The following is an 18,084-nucleotide window of genomic DNA, read 5'->3' as shown; positions in this document are numbered from 1 at the left end:
TAAAACATTTTTAAAAAAAAAAAATTAAAGCAAAATTAAACTACGACTCAAATATCCTATCCCCACACTTAAATTTTGCATTGTCCTCAATGCAAGGATAAGGACGACTTAAAATAAAAATACAATTAAAATAAAATCGGACTACAAAAAACTAAAAACTAAAAATTAAAAACATAAAACAGAATAAAAAAAATTAACAAGCTAGATAAAGGAAAAGACTTAGCTAGTAATATGCGAATGAAACACGATTTCAAAGTCTTCTTTCCATGAATTCCCTCCAACTACGAACGTGCTCAGAAAATAGTAACTCCTTCTCTCTCACACGAACGCAAGCGGCAAAACAAAACAAACATATCTAAAAGTGTATCTTATCATAATGATAGATATTAAGCAATTAAAGTACTTCACCAACCCACAAATATATAAAACATGAATAATCAGCAGCAAATAATAACAAAACGTAAAGTATACGGCTCGGCTGCTCCATCCCCACACTTGTTCGTTTCATTATACTCAACCTCGGGGATCTTCTCTCTAGCTCACTCAATCTTCAATCAAGCAAAACTCAAAAACATAAAACAAAGTTGAACTACAAAAACTACATTAGGGACTCAAAGAAAATAAAAATAAAAGAAAATAATACAAACTCTACACTTGATTTTTCACTCAAGAACCCATGCTAAGCAAATCACGTGGCGGACCGAGTGGAGCTTCTACCTCGGTAGAACTCCAATGCCCTCAAGGATTCCGAATCACGATTCGACCATTTATCAACCTTTGTCTTCTTCTTTCTAACTCCACGAACCATTTCAAACTTACGCTTTTCACCACCTCTTTCTCCGGCACACTTTACCATTTCCCGAGAACTCGAAACCTCTCGCCCCTTTTTCACACTAAAACTCACCGAATGGGAATCGTCAAGACTAGGATCCATGCCTGAAATAGATGATTCTATCGAGTAAACTGGGTGACATGGATCAATGAGACCGTCTTGACCACTCGGATGCCTCATGGACTTCGCCAAATAAGTGGCACTATCATCACCGGCTCTAAGGGTTATCGTACCTTCAAACACGTCAATGACCGCCCTAGCGGTACGTAAGAATGGACGACCCAAAATAATAGGAACTCTCTCTTCGGCCTCCATATCTAAAACAAAAAAATCTGCAGGAAAAACTAAATTATTTACCTTCACGAGCAAATTCTCCACGACACCCCTCGGATACTTAACGGAACGATCGGCTAAAGACAACGTCATACGAGTAGGGGTGAGCTCTCCTAGACCCAACTTTTCATACAAAGAATATGGCATGAGGTTTATGCTAGCTCTAAGATCGGCCAATGCTTGACACGTCGTATCACTTCCGAAAAGGCATGGAATGGTAAAAACGCAGGGGTCGGGTAATTTCTCTGGTACTTTATTAAGAACTACCGCATAACACTCTTCATTTAGCGGTACAGTCGACAGCTCCTCCAACTTATCCTTTCTTTTAAGAATATCTTTCAAAAACTTGGCATACTTAGGCATATGCTGGAGGACTTCAACGAACGGGAGGTTGACATTTAATTGGCTAAATATATTAAGAAACTGCCCGTAATCTTTCGTATACTTTTGATGCTTTAGACGAGCGGGATACGGGACATAAGCAGGGTTAATGATGTGTGGTGGTGGTCGGGCTCCAACCGACTTCTTCTCGGTGTTTTTCTCAGATTGCGGCTCTATAATTGGTGTTGTACTTTGTAACTTACCCGGATCCTCCATTTCTATCTCTTCATCTATCAACTCATCTTCCCCATCTTTCTCCACTTCTCTACTAACTACCTCCGGACCGAAAACCCTACAACTACGAGTGGAGATGGATTTCAATTGAGCAGCCAGATTAGTTTGAGGAATACCCGAAAACTGACCTGGGGGGCTTTCTTCTAAACGATGAGCAATGTCACTAACAGTCCTTTGAATATCGAGAATAGAAGATTGTTGGTTTTTGAAGAGTAAGTCATGCTCGGCAAACTTTTTCTGTGTTGCTTGGTCTCTCCCCAAGATTAGCTTCATCATCTCTTCCAAACGCCCAATTCCACCGTTCGAATCCTGCACATTATTTTGAACATTGCTATTATTGGTATTATTATCATTAAAATACTGACCTTGTGCTTGAGCATACGAATTTTGAAATCCGGGTGGTGCGCCTGACGGACGCCAGTTGGAATTATTCTGATTTGGGTTCTTGTAGGTGTTCAAACTCTGATTATTGTTGTTGTAATTATTGGGAAACCTATTCTGACCAGCAAGAAAATCGACTTGTTGATTCATCACTGGGCACTCCAAAGTACCATGTCCACCTCTACAAAACTCACACCTGTCCACCTTGGCCTTCAGCTCCTTCACCTCTCGAGTTAGTGATTCCAAAGCAGCTGCCACACTAGTATCCAGATTAACCTGGTGTACACCTCGAGCGGATGAGGATGTACTGCTAACGGGATTGGAATTCCCGTGATGTGGCACTTTGGCAAGGTCCGATTGAGCGAAGCTCTCAAACATCTCGTTACACTCGGTGACGTTCTTCCTAGCCAGTAGACTTCCTCCTGTGGCCATGTCGAACCGAACTTGGGTTTCGTAGTTCAGCCCGTTGTAAAATTTCTCCACGAGAGCCCGTGGTGTGAGACCATTCTGTGAGCATCGAGACAGCAAGTTCTGAAAACGCTCCCAAGCATGACAATATTGCTCATCCGGCTCCATGTGAAACGAGTGAATCTGATCACGAAGAACAACCGCTTTAGCCGGTCGGAAGTATCTCTTGATAAATGCAGAACGTAGTGCTTCCCAAGTGGTGAACGTGCCAGGTGGCTGCGTGTCAATACAAGTAGCTGCTTTACTTGTAAGTGAAAAAGGAAAAAGATGTAAGAAAATTGCATCTTCATTAGCACCTTGCAATTTAAAAGTTTTCAAAACGCGGTAAAGTCGGTTAATATGAGCCGGCGCATCCTCGTCATCGTTCCCATGAAACTGATTAGTTTGAACGATGTTGTTCATGACGTATGACGGAATCTGCCACGAGTTGGGATTTTCGATCTGGGGAAAGACGATGCATGATTGGTTTCCGGTTAAGCCATTGAAGGTTTGAGCAGCAATTGTTCTGTCGTCGGCCAATGGGATGTCTGATTGACTTTTCGGACTTTCTGGTGGTGAACTGAGAGGAGATGATTTTTGTGACGAACTAGCCTCGGACTTCAACGGAGAAAATCCAAGATTATCTAGCGGCGGTCCTTGCGAACGAAGATGTGGCATAAACCTGAAAAACGCAAAACACCAAGTGAGTAGACTCGAATACTTAAAAATAACTAAAATAAACTAAAACTTAAATTAGACTCCTACGACTCAAACAAAAATAAAACAAATAGCACTTATGTAGCAATTAAGTCCAATTAACGCAAATAACGCAATTGCTAAGAGTCCCCGGCAACGGCGCCAAAAACTTGATGTGCTAAAAACAGTCAATAAATATTAACTAAATTAAACAAGTAATAAAAACAAGACCTAAGACTCAACTAAACAAAACACCGGCAAGTAAACCGGTCAATTGTACTAAGCTAAGTAAGTCCGGAATATCGAACCCACAGGACTCTATAAATTACGTTAATTAACTAATTAGACTCGACTTACGACACGATTATTTATTATTAATGTTTTAAGGGGGATTTTTAAACTAAGATTAAACTAAGAAAGTAAATAAACAAGTTAACGAAAAACAAGCAACTAAACACAAGATCGAAACCGATCAGAGAGGAATCTACCTAGGTAAGAATCCCATGCATCAACAATCATCAAGCAATGGACAAATAACATGATTATGGAAACTGATTCCTAAACGTGTTCATCTAACAACCCCTAAGGACCTTTGACTGAATCAAATGAAATCCCAAAGAACAATTATTAGATTATTAAGCAATCAGTTGAATTGATTTCCGCAAAGTCATCAATTAGGGTTAATTAATAGTATCTAAAGCAAGCAATCTTACGAAACACTAAACCCTAGATAACTTGATAAGCTAACATGACATCATGAACATGGATCAACACAATAAGCAAGAATATTGTCACTAACTATCCTAGCATGCAATTGACCAAGACACATGAACAACTCCTCACCTTACAGCTAATGGAATTTAGCAAAACATTTAAAACCTTAACCAACTATCAACAAGCTTCTATGATCTAATGGGCCCATTTAATCATAATAACAAAAAAACCAAGTAATTGATTAAACATAAACCATAAATCTAAAGAACAAAAAATCAAAAGATAAAAGATCTACGTGAAGCAATAGTTGACAATCAATCAAGATAATAAATACTTATACGCATCATGAAAACAAAATCAAGTCTTTTACTATTAAATCAACGAAACCATAATCAAAGCATAAATCCAAAACAAGAATCAAGTCTTAAACGTGTTCATCAAACCTAGGTAGACATGAAGTCTAGCCTAGCATCATTATTAAAAACAATCCTAAACAAGTCTTAAAAACAAAGAGGAAATACATCAAGAATAATGAACAAGGAACGAAAGTTAGAGCGATAAAACCCTTTGCGATTGATCCTCGAACACCCGGATGAAAGCTCTCTCGATCCTCCTTGGTTCCTAGCTTCAAATCACCTTCAACACTTGGTTATCCTTCTGAAAATCGGCTGCCAAAAGCTCTCAGTTCGTTTAGGTTTGCATCCATTATATAATAAACGAGCTGGGCCTTGGTTTAACAAAGTTTGGCTGGTCAGGAGTCCCTAGGCGCCCCGCGAAGGCATCCTGGGCATTTGCCTAGGCGCAGCGCGGCGCCCTCTTTGGGGAATTTTCGTTTTTTGCTTTTTATTTATTATTTAATAATGTTAGATCCCTTTCTTGAACTCCAAGTAACGTTTAGAACCTTCTAGACCTTCTTTTCTTACAAATCACCATCTACATGAAAACAAATCGAAACGCTAAGTGGAACAATCATGTAATCATTATCGAGCAAAACGTACTTAAACTTCGCATGAAAAGATAGAAAGAATTAAGTAAAACATGCAAGACACCAAAAGAGTTAAAACACGATAAATATATAAAACTTGACTCAAAACCTAAATTAATAAAAGATAAACAAAACTCGAACTTAAACGAACTTAAAACATTAAGGAAACACAACTTTACACAGGATTTGAGATGTATAAATAGACGTAGATCAATGTCATCGTTCGTTACGTTTCCTGTGCTCATATTCAGCTGAAAGAGATCTCCGAGGGGATTCCTAATAAGTCTGAGCACGAGCATGAAATCGTTTGTTACGTTTCCTGCGCTCATATTCAGCTGTCAAACTTTGTTTTTGTGCGTGGAGCCACTCCTCTGGGGACAATGCTCCTCTAGATCTGGGATTACGTTGGTGAGACCTCGCCATATCAGAATCGCCTGAATCATCTTCCAGATCCAATACTGACCTAGTTCGACGAGTCTCCCCCATAATTCGTCTGAGATCACCCAAAATAGAACCTTCCGGCGCCGTAACACGTCCCATATCTGTGAGAGTAGGACCGGTCGGTCCTGTAACATTCTCTAGAGTAAAACCCCCAGGTGTTATGTCAACATTTCGTGATCCTTGAGCTGTGACTCGTTCCAAAGTACGGCCACTTAGAGTCGTGATACGTGCAAAAACACTTGAAGCGAAACCGTGAGGCGCTTCCGTGTTAGTTACACGTGAATCAAATGCAGGAGTTCCCGTCGGCCCTTCAAGAAGTTTACTCATATCAAACGAACCAAAAAACCAACGAAAAACTTGTGTTGTTCTAACACCAAAACGGATGGCGCCAATGAAGAAACACAGATCCGATCCCCGGGTATGGGTCCTGGATCTAATGAGTCCACAGGGTATAATACGGTAACCACAAAACAATATGAGTATAAATTCCCAAAGTCCTATGACCGGAACCTACAAAACAGACACCGTGAGTCTCGTTACAGGAAGGACAAGAGGGGGGTTTTCCTGTAACCACCCTCCGTCGTGAGAATCAGTATCGTTCGTAACAGATGAAGTATTGATGTAAAATAGAGTAAGTACAGTGAGAGTAAATACGAGTGAGTGTGTATGAATACCTCATGCAGGCTGACAAGGTATTTATAGCCGAAAGGTGAAGGAAGGTAAGTGGGCCAGCTGCCCTCCTTCTAGAAGATCTCCATAACCACCTGGACGCATGTCCTTTTGTGATAGGTTGAGCTATACGTCCCATGTGCATGAGTATAACAACCTGGACACGCGTCGCCTTGCGATAGGGTGTAACATGCCCTGGCCATGTGCACGGTTATAACGACCTGGCCAGGTGTCCTTCGCCTATTGGCTGGCGGGTCACGTATTCTTCAAGTAACGATCGTGAACATTCTTCTTGATGACAGCTGTCCAATTGGTAGTGCCTTCAGGTCATTTTAGCGGATAGATGTCCTATCTCGCGGACGACTTCTGAGGGTGCATGGATGCTTCCGCGTTAGGTGTGAGGACGTTCTTCCTTTACCGTGTTATGCGGGTGATCCATATGTCCTGCGGGTGGTACACGAATGGTTCCTTTATGACCCGCGGGTGGTACTTATGAGTATTCGGGTCTTTTTGGTACCCTACCTCTATACTGCCTTACTGGTTAATTGACTGGACACAAATAAACTGATCGCTTTTAAGCGAGTTAATTAGTAACTCTGGTTCAAAATCGCCAACATTTATCAGTTGTAAATAAAATCCAAGATTATCCACAAGAAATTATAAATATTCATTCAATCGATTGTAACAAAAGTATTAAATAAGGCCGGTGAGGGAGAGTTAATGGGTTTTATTTGTCCCTTTGCTTTTTTTTTTTTATTCAAATGAATGGGCTCGATTATTCTCAAAACCTTTTTAAAGTTAAATTATATTGCCAACGTGGGATTGTATTACATTCATAAACTATTGTTTTTTAAAACATAATTGATTACTTTTTCAGATGTAAATGAAAGGAGGAATTGGTTAATCATGTTTTCATTTTGTGTGAAGTTTCTCGAATAGTAAGGTGTTTGATATTCTAATGGTGCAAGCTACTCATGATTTTTTGTTTCTAGTACCATGCGAGATTTGATGGAGTTACACGGGTACTTTATCATTTTCTTTCGACAAAGCTAAAGTTTTCACGCGGCTTGTTTGATTATAATGTGATGTGTTTGGAAGAAATGAAATGATTTGGTCCATAATGGAGCCCCAGTACACCTTATTAGCTTCACTACTAGAAAACAAGTCATTTTCCCATCAAAATTTCCTACAGCAAGCAGTTCTAACAGATTTTCATTATCTAATAAACATGTTAAGTCAAAATAGTTTTTGTAGGAAAATTGCAGGAAGTTCACAACATGTACTTGTAGCAATTTTGTAAGAAAAATTGTTGGAAAACGGTTGAAAACAATTTTCAAAAGTGTGTTTTTTCAACATAATTTTTTGTTGGAAAACTGTTAAAAACTGAATTTTTCAACAAATTTCCTGAGAATTTAGTCGTAGAAAAACCTCTTTTTTCCTAATAGTTCTTGATAGGGGAGATTAAAGTTACTTGTTACCTTTGAATAAAAATCGGTCAAAACTGAAATGGTTTGTAAGTGGTCATTGGCTGTATGTTTTGTATTATGTGTAAGGCATATGAATTGCCCCTGCTCTTATGTCTTCTTGTTGGGTGTTATGTTTGGTGTTCTAGCATCTTTCTAGTTTGTTAATAATAATAATAATTGTTGTTGGTTGTTTAAAAGAATATATATTTATGGCCCAATGATATCAAGTGATGGTGGATTTTATAGTTTTAAGTTCGAAACCTCATCACTGTATGGGTTTCCTCTTTAATGGTGTTTTTGGGTGAGTCAAGCATGAAGCGTAAAAATTAGGATGGATTGTTGACATCTCATATGCATGTACATACCATGTAATTAATCTTTTTGAAAGTCACGTGGTATTTATTGTTTTAAAGACCATTTGTCTCTCTTTAACATGCTATAGTGGTGGCATCCGAATCATTTAGCATATATTTGAAATTTAACAATTAAGAGGCTTCATGAGCTAGGAATGAACGAACGTTTTCGATACCGATGCAATTCAGTACCAATATTCCCGAATTTTGTATGAAATACCGGTAACGAACCGATACCGGTAACAAATATTTCAACTTTTTTGGGTCGTTACCAGTACCGTCTCGAGTTCATCCCTACTATGAGTCATTAAGAGATGCAACCGAATACACCTTACCTGTTAACAACTCAAATGTAGTCTTTTAATAGAATCATTAATGGGTCATTCCATTCCGTTTGGTATGTAGGAATGGAGGACGGAATGGAATGACCCATTATGAAGGAATGGAAAATAGTATGTTTGGTTGACCAAAGGAATGGAATGACCCATTACCTAGTTTATTCAATTCCCTCTAAAATACTCCAATTTCATTCCATCCATACCCCAATGTTTTTTTCATTCCATTCTCTCATTCACCCTACATCACCTCCACCACCCTCCCAACACCACCACCACCCAACATTAACACCCACCACCACCACCAACCACCGTCGCTGCCACCAGCCACCACCATCGCCGTCCACCGCCGCCACCACCACCTCCACCAACCATCGCCATCGGTGCCAGCCACCCAGCACCGCCAGCCGCCCGCCGCATATATCTCAATGTTTCGCACCACCGCCGCCACTGCCACCAATCACCACCATCGGCGTCCACCGCCGCCACCGCCCACCTCCACAAACCATCGCCATCAGTGCCAGCCACCCACCACCTCCAGCCGCCCGCCGCATCCATCAATCATCGCCCCACCATCACACACGCCGCCCACCGTCACCGCTGCCCACCACCACCTCCACTGTTACCGCCACCACCACCTCCACTGTTACCGCCACCGCTCCCACCATCACTCACTACTATTTTAATTTTATTTTTTTCTTACCTACCAACAATACAAAATAATAATTCATTTTATTCTCATGTGGTAACCAAACATTTCATTGGAATGGTAATAACTCATTCAATTCCTTTGTCCATTCCATTACCACGTCCATTCCATTCCGTTGTTCATTCCATTAAACGGAGAGACAACCAAGAATTAACTATACTTTCACAAATTAAGACTACCAAGAATTAACTATACTTTCGCAAATTAACAAGTCAACTTTGGATCACTATTTATGTCAAAAATTAATGCGCATTATCGGACACTTGGAAGTCCAGCACAATAATTTGCATTTAATGCCTATAACTATAATTTCAGCAAATAGGCAAAGAAGAAAAAAATCAATTTTATGAAAACAAAATTTACAATTTGATTTTTATTAGTTTGCAAAAACCAAAGTCGATAAGGAAAACTAATAAACACTTGGTTCAAGAACCGGGTCTTATAGTTTTCGTTGAATGGTTTGGTTTCAATTATGTGTTGTGTAGTAGGCTGGGTAACCTTAGAAGTTACTATATGCATGGAAATTTTGTAACGATTTATATTTATTAAGAAACTTGATGAGATACAACACGGTACGATCTGAAGGATTTCATGAGATTTTTAATATATGTGATTCACTTTATACAACAATTGAGCAATCTATCAGGTTGAACCATATAATCCTAGCCTGAAGAGACGTTAAAGTCAACATAACATGATTTATCCTAGTCAAGGAAACATATTGTGTCATTTTAAGTCATAAAAACAACCATAATCATGCCTTTCATATACTATTTCATATACTAAGTTTGACGACAACCCATATACTAAGATCTCCTAACATGTTTTAGATGAGGCCGAGAGGCAACACCTCTCTCCCCTGCTACATCTAAGCTCAAGTAGATAATTACTTAAAGCCAAGTATAAAAACCGAATAACAAAGTGTTTTAAACGAGTTCGCACTTTCATGTCACCTAACTTGTTTAATCTATAACGTTATTTTCTCGGTCGACGAGTTAATCCAATATACAAAAATACATGTCGATAACACTAAAATTACCAACATCCCCTCCATCAAAGCCGCTTTAACTAAAGATCGTGAAAGATAATTTTATCTTAAGAAATTACTATTCCTATCCATTAGACCATGCATTAACATGTAATACATTTATGCGTCTCCTGTTAAGTTTCACCATTCATGCCTAACGAGATGAAGAGCTTATTATTTTAACTCTAAACACAACTGCATTAGCTTGGTCTTTGGAAGTTGTTCTGCTGCCTCCGGCTAGAACCATGGTTGGTAATATTTTATTTATTTATTTGGTTTTTTAAGAATTTTTTAGACATTAGTTAAATGTGTTCTTGTATTCCAAAGTAAAGCATATAATTAAAGCTAATGAGTTGGTGGAAGGGTGTTAGGAGAGAGACTGGTGTTTTATGTGACCCGTGTTTAATTTATGTCCTTCAAACATTTAGTTTTGGTTGCACCGGGATATTATGAGATACTAGGCGAGAATGCTTCGTTTACTAGTTGGATCCTTGAACTGAAGTTTTATCTCGCCGCATTGTCATGTCTTCGGGTGAGTTTTCACGGGCAGTGGCCTTAGACGAGGGATTTCTCATAATCGAAAGATCAGTGTATCCCAATGAATTTAGCCAGTAACTCATTCGGAAGATTCATTGGCCGTTCAAAAATGAAAAAAACCATATAATTATTAAATAAATATATTTGATAATTACCCGTGTAATATATGGATATCATGCTATATAAATACGTAGGGCTTATATCAATGATTGATCCTAACTCTTTCTTTTTAAGAAATCTAACTCTTAAATTAATCTTTAAATAATGACTCGGATTGCTTATATTAATAATCCAAATTCTATGGAGACAAATAAGATTTTGATTTTGTGACCTGTCGCATGTCTGGATTCTACTTTCGGTTGAAAAGAGTACAAAGGTTTGAGTGGTAGGCATATGTTATGACAATACTAGTAACCATAAAGTAAACCTTGTGTGTGGGTATGTGGCATGGAGTCACTTCTTAAACTAAACGTAACCATGTCTACGTGTTTAATATATTACTATCGAATTGAATTAATATATACTTTATATATATATATATATATATATATATATATGTTTTTAATGGATGATAATTTCGGTTAATAGTACAAATTCGACATAGAAATTGTCGGAAATCTTTCGACTAATAATATTGATTATTGGATGTTTTATGTGAAAGTGTATGAATGAAGCCTTAATAAGAAGTGGTGAAAGTTGTCCCATATCGGAGTGGAAACAAAATAAAGAGTGATATATAAGGTAGAGTCTTTACCACTCATTTGAATCTTTAAGACATGTTTTATCACAAATCCTATCCGCGCCCAGGGGGTGCAAATGATAAATGATTATTATTTCCAGTTGCAACTCTGCACTAATGACCATTATTTGAATATTATTACACTTTAATGTGTCAAACTCTTTATTTTTCGGATTTTATTATACAAGAATAAACAAACTTAAACAGATTACTTATTATTCTTATGATTTCGTTACATAATGGAATCCCAGCCCATGACTACTGCCGTCTCTACAATCATGACTTCCGATGTTGCTGTCACAACCGGTTTGGTTGCTCCGCTGCCTAATGCAGTCACGTCTCATGCTGAGAAACCAGAAAAGTTCACTGGTGTGAATTTCAAACAGTGGCGACAAAATATATTCTTTTATCTGACCACTTTGAACCTCGCGAGGTTCTTGACTGAAACCGTTCCCCAAGTTCATGAAGGGACAATGGATGCGCAATCATTTAGCGAGGTTCAGGTTTGGAATCATTCGGATTTCTTGTGCCGGAATTATGTTTTGAATGGCATGGTGGATGCACTCTATAATGTGTATTGTAAGGCCAAGACTGCCAAAGAATTATTGGAGTCTTTGGACCGCAAATGCAAAACGTAAGATGTCGGTACTAAGAAATTCGTGGTGGCTAAGTTCTTGGACTTTAAAATGATAGACTCAAAAATTGTCGTAAGCCAAGTCCAAGAGTTGCAAGTTATTCTTCATGATATTCATGAGGAAGGAATGTCGCTTAGCGAGACATTCCAACTTGCTGCTATTATTGAAAAGCTATCCCCAAGTTGGGTCGATTTCAAGAATTATCTCAAGCATAAGCGAAAGGAGATGACCATTGAAGATCTTGTTGTTCGTCTTCGTATTGAAGAAGATAACAAAATTGCACTAAAAAGAATTGATGGTCCCGGAACAGCAAAGGCCAATGTTGTTGAACATGGTCAAACTTCAAAGGGTAATAAGAACGGTGGAAAGAAGAATCATGAGAAAAGCTTCAACCTTGGTCCTAAGGGGGGAGTTGGGAAGAAAAAGAAGTTCCAAGGAACATGTTATAATTGTGGAAAGCAATGCCATAGGGCTAATGAATGCAAGCTTCCAAAAAAAATGCTCGACAAGTGGACATGGTTCGTGAGGTTAATAACCTTGTTGTTGTGGTCACGGACCTCTTGATTATAGTTACTGAAGTTAACTTGGTTGGGCAAAATAACAAATATTGGTGGGTTGATACGGGGGCTACCTGTCATGTGTGCTTTGATAAAAGTCTTTTTAGCACTTTCAAGGAGGTGACTAATGGAGAAAAGGTATTTATGGGAAACTCCGCCACAGCCAAAGTCAAAGGTGAGGGGAATGTGGTTTTGAAGATGACTTCGGGAAAGGAACTCACTTTGTCAAATGTGTTGTATGTTCCAGAAATTCGTAAGAATCTTGTGTCGGGGTGGCAGTTGAACAAGTTTGGTTTCAAAATGGTGATTGATTCGGATAAGGTCGTGTTGACCAAAAATGGTTAGTATGTTGGTAAGGGCTATGCCCTCAATGGTATGTTCAAGTTGAATTTAACTGTGTTTAATGTAATGAATGAAAACGCTGCTAGTTCTGCTTATATGCTTGAGTCTTTTAATGTTTGGCATGGTAGACTAGGTCATGTTAATTTTAATTTCATTCGGCGTTTGATTAAACTTAAATGTATACCAACATTCGATATCGACTCAAATAATAAATGTTAAACTTGCGTTGAAGCAAAACAAACGAGATCGTCATTCAAAAAGATTGAACGATTCATCGAACCCCTCGAGATGATTCACCCTGATGTTTGTAATCTAAAAGCAATTCCTACTCGTGGTGGGAACAAGTACTTCATCATGTTCATTGATGATAGTACAAGGTATTGCTATGTTTACTTACTTAAGAGTAAGGACGAGGCTATTGATAAGTTTATCTTATTTAAAGTCGAAGTTGAGAATCAACTAAATCGGAAAATCAAAAGAGTAAGGAGTGACCGAGGATGTGAATATGTTTCACCTTTTGTTGACTTGTGGAAAAGAAGGAATTATACATGAACTCACGTCTCCTTACTCTCCTTAATCAAATGGCATAGCGGAACGTAAAAACCGAACTTTGAAAGAAATGATGAATGCCATGATGATAAGTTATGGGGTAATCCCAGACATGTGGGGGGGGGGAGTAATCTTATCGGCGAATTATGTCTTGAACACGATACCCAATAAGAAGAAAAATATAACGCCATATGAATTATGGACGGGAAATAAACCATCATATAAATACTTGCGAGTGTGGGGGTGCTTAGCCAAGGTAGTGGTGACTCCACCGAAACGCCTACTAATAGGACCCAAAACAGTGATTGTGTATTTTATAGGATATACCAGTCTTGGTGGTGCATTTCGATTTCTTGTGCATGATTCCAAGAACCCTGGAATAAACAATAGCACTATTATAGAACCAAAGGATGCATCATGGTTTGAACATATGTTCCCATGTTTGGATAACGGAAAACCGAGCTATTATAGACCGGTTGAGGAAACAATTCCAGAGAACGAGGGTACAAGAGATGAACCTCGGGAACAATCTGAGGCAAAGGAGGTTGAAATCAAAAGAGTAAACGGCAAAGGACTGAAAAATCCTTTGGCCCTGACTTCCTTACCGACATGGTAGAAAAGGAACCTCAAACGTACCAACAAGCGGTGAATTCCGCAGAAGGACCTCAGTGGAGGGAGGCCATCAAATGTGAGATAGATTCTATCTTACAAAATCATACATGGGAACTAGTGGATCTTCCTCAAGGATGTAAACCACTAGGATATCGATGAATCTTTAAGAAGAAGATGAAACCTGATGGCACCATCGATAAGTATAAGGCAAGGTTGGTGATCAAAGGATATAAACAACGAGAAGGTTTAGATTACTTTGATACGTATTCGCCAGTTACGCGAATAACCTCTATCAGGTTGGTTCTTGCCATTGCTGCCATTAGAAACTTGGAAGTTCACCAAATGGATGTAAAAACAACTTTCTTGAATGGAAATCTGGAGGAAGAGATTTGCATGGAACAACCTGAAGGCTTCATAGCCATTAGGCAAGAAAAGAAAGTGCGTAAACTTGTGACATATATGTATGGATTGAAACAAGCTCCTAAACAATGGCACCAAAGGTTTGTTCATGTCATGCTTGATGTTGGGTTCAAAATCAATCAATGTGACAAATGTGTATACGTGAAGGACACATCCGATGGACATGTCATTCTGTGTCTATACGTAAATGATATGCTCATTGTTGGAAGTGATGACAAAATCATAACGTCCACAAGGAACATGCTAAAAGCAAGATTTTACATGAAAGACATGGGTTTTGCGGATGTGATTCTGGGAGTTAAAATCACATGAACCCAAAATGGGCTTGTTTTAAGTCAATCTCACTACGTGAGCAAAATTCTTGAGAAGTTTAATGCGAATGACTCTAATGTAGCTAGAACTCCTATTGACACAAGTCAACATCTAGCTAAGAATAGAGGTGAACCCGTTAACCAGTTGGAACACTCAAGAATTATTGGCAACTTAATGTATCTTATGAGTTGCACTAGACCCGACTTAGCATATGCTGTTAGCAAGCTAAGTAGATACACAAGCAACCCAAGTTCAACTCATTGGAACTGTGTAATTCGGTTGCTTCGGTACCTAATATACACTAGGGAATACGGGTTACATTATAATAGATGTTCAACAATTACCGAAGGACATTGTGATGCAAATTGGATATCCGACACGAATGCTTCCAGGGTAACAAGTGAGTATGTATTCACACTTGGAGGTGCTGCTATATCATGGAAATTGTCAAAGCAAACGATTATAGCTAGATCCACGATGGAATCAGAATTCATCGCCCTAGATAAAGTGGGCGAAGAGGCATAATGGTTACATCAATTTGTTAAAGATATACCAAGATGGCCTAAGTCGACATCGGTCATCTGTATACATTGTGATAGCCAATCGACAATTGGCAGAGCTCATAACACAATGTATAATGGTAAAAATAGACATATTAGACGTAGACATAATACGATACGACAACTAATATCTACTGGAATTATCACTGTTGACTACGTGAAGTCAAAGGCTAATATTGCGGATCCGCTAACAAAAGGCCTAAGTAGAGAGTTAGTTCAAAAGTCGTCCATGGGAATGGGACTGAAGCCCTTGGAAAATTAAAAGTTCATATGAAGGAAACTTAACTCAACAGACTAGAGATCCCAAGAATTGAGTTCAATAGGAAAACCTAACTGTATGAATTAGTGCGGTCACTAAGGGGGGGGGGATAACCCTACAATTTAAAAGGGAGTTTACTAAATAGCTAGGTAACCTTCCTAGTCCATTCCTAAAGTGATAAGTGTGAGGCTAAGCATATGGATTTTAATGTTTCGACCAAGGGAGTCATACATGGTGAATCACCTATGTGAGAGAGAAATGGGGTTACTTCGAAGGGTGTTGTTGGGCACAATACTTAATAGCTCTTGCAGAACCAGGCTCATGTCCATGACCATAACGAACATAACTATGAGGACTTAACGTTGTCAGGGAGAGTCTTGTGTGAAGTGTAATGTCGTCTACACAAACGTCAGACGAGTTCATAGACATAGGCGTCTACTCAAAGCCAGTGGGCTAAGTATGCTTCATAAGCAAATGTTCAAAGGATAACACCTACCTATTGTATGCAAGATTCAACTGCTGAAATCTAATCGGAATAATCTTGTTTCGACCTCCATTCATGTGGGGGATTGTTTGAAGTTTTAAGTGAAAGTGTGTGAATGAAGTCTTAATAAGGAAGTGGTGAAAGTTGTCCCACATCAGAGTGGAAACAAAATAAAGAGTGGTATATAAGGTAGAGCCTTTACCACTCATTTGAATCTTTATGACATGTTTTACCACAAGTCCTACCCGCGCGTAGGGGGGGTGCAAATTTGGGTTTCTGGACTAGAAATTCCTCGAACTCGTGCGTGCCCGCACATCCCGCGGACACAAATGCAGCTCCAAAAACCCCGGGTCCGCGTGAGAAAATTTTTTGAATTCGTTTTCAGATTCATTTCAAAAACTAATTGGTCAATATTATTAATGATGATTATTATTTTCGGTTTCAACTCTGCACTAATGACCATTATTTGAATATTATTACACTTTAATGGTCATTATCAGTATTGATTACGATTTTTAGGTTATAAAACCAGGACCTATGCTTCAGTTTTAGACACACCAACACTTCAAACAACTTGTTCTTTCTCTCTGCTGCAACATTGTTACGATTTCGTTTCAGGCAAGTCAAGTCTGGCAGTGCTACGCTTCTGCTTCGAACCGGAGTACCCTGGGAACAGACTGTGAATCTGTTTAAGGGAATTGAGTCAAAAACAAGCCCGGTTCACTATTTCTTGTTTATTTATTTTTCGGATTTTATTATACAAGGATACTAATAATTATTAGTATGTGTTATTAATAAACGAGTTAGTAACGAGTCTAAAGAGTATATATAAATGCAATATCAATACTCTAAAATGTGTGGTTAGGACTTGAACTTTTGGTAAAATGTGACTAGACACACTTAATGGCATTAACAAGGGAGTGGACTTGGAGCACCCGACCCGCACACGCACGGAGCGGTCTCGGTGATGGCGATGGAGTAATTTGGTGCTTTGATGGCGCACTTTGCACTTCGCAAGTTGCTTAAGAGTAGCCTTAGTATTTTTGGTGGTTGGACTAGGTCTTAGGACACATGTCGTCACTAGATGAGTCGATGCCATATGTTGTGACACGTGTCGTGAGTGTGGGTGAGTCGCGAGACACATGTCGTGCCCTATAGAATCTTGTGCCAGGTGTCATGTAGGTTGCTCTAGACGTGACATATGCCATGCTGAATCATGATGAAAACTTGCTATAAATAGCGTGTCGAGGGGGGCAGAAGTGACACTGAACACACAAAAACTGAGTAACGCACACATATAATTCAGTTCGTTGTTCAGTTCGTTTCCAACTTTCTTGATCCCGAACTCCCGTTACAAATACGGATCAGGTGTTAGGGTAATCCTGACAGTACACACTGCTTAGGCTGTTGTACCCTGGGAAGCAGAGATCTCCCTGAGGTAGCCTGGAATGTGTTTTAGGGGACCATTGTTTAATAGAAATCCTCAACCACAACCGGGAACAACAGTTTGTTCAATTTTGCAGTTAGTGTCACACTCCGACTTAGGGCCTAAGCATGTGGCCAATAGTTGGTACATGTTTTGTAAATATATGAGAGTCACAGGTTATTTAGCGAAAGTCTTTATTTAGAATAAAATATTAATTTATTTGGAAAACTTCTCGGATAATAAATACCCGCGTGTTTGATTTATAAACCTTGTTTGATTTTACAAATCATGTTTAAATATTGTTTACAATATTTTAATAATTTAAAATTGAGTCATCTCTACCTTACGAGCATCTAACTCCATAAATGACTCTAATTCCTTGCTACCTGTGCTAATATGTTTCCCTGAAATGTGGGGAAAAACATGTCAGCGATATTCTGGTGAATCGTTGACTCTAAAAATATTTATTAAATCTTTAACTGACTGACAAGATAGTTTTCTTGAACAATCTCAGCAGAAACGTCTCTTATTTCTAGGATACACAATTACGATTCTTCGAGAAATGATGCCCATTGGAGAACTTTTATTATGATTTCTAGTTTGCGGCCACGTAGCCTTGATTGATAGACTAGACAAATTATTAGGGCTG

This window comes from Bidens hawaiensis, unplaced genomic scaffold, assembly GCF_021521415.1.
Source record: "Bidens hawaiensis isolate Kalapana, Puna unplaced genomic scaffold, B.hawaiensis_p1.1 tig00002935_1, whole genome shotgun sequence".
Lineage (NCBI taxonomy): Eukaryota > Viridiplantae > Streptophyta > Magnoliopsida > Asterales > Asteraceae > Bidens > Bidens hawaiensis.
Note: the sequence above shows the minus strand (reverse complement) of the source record.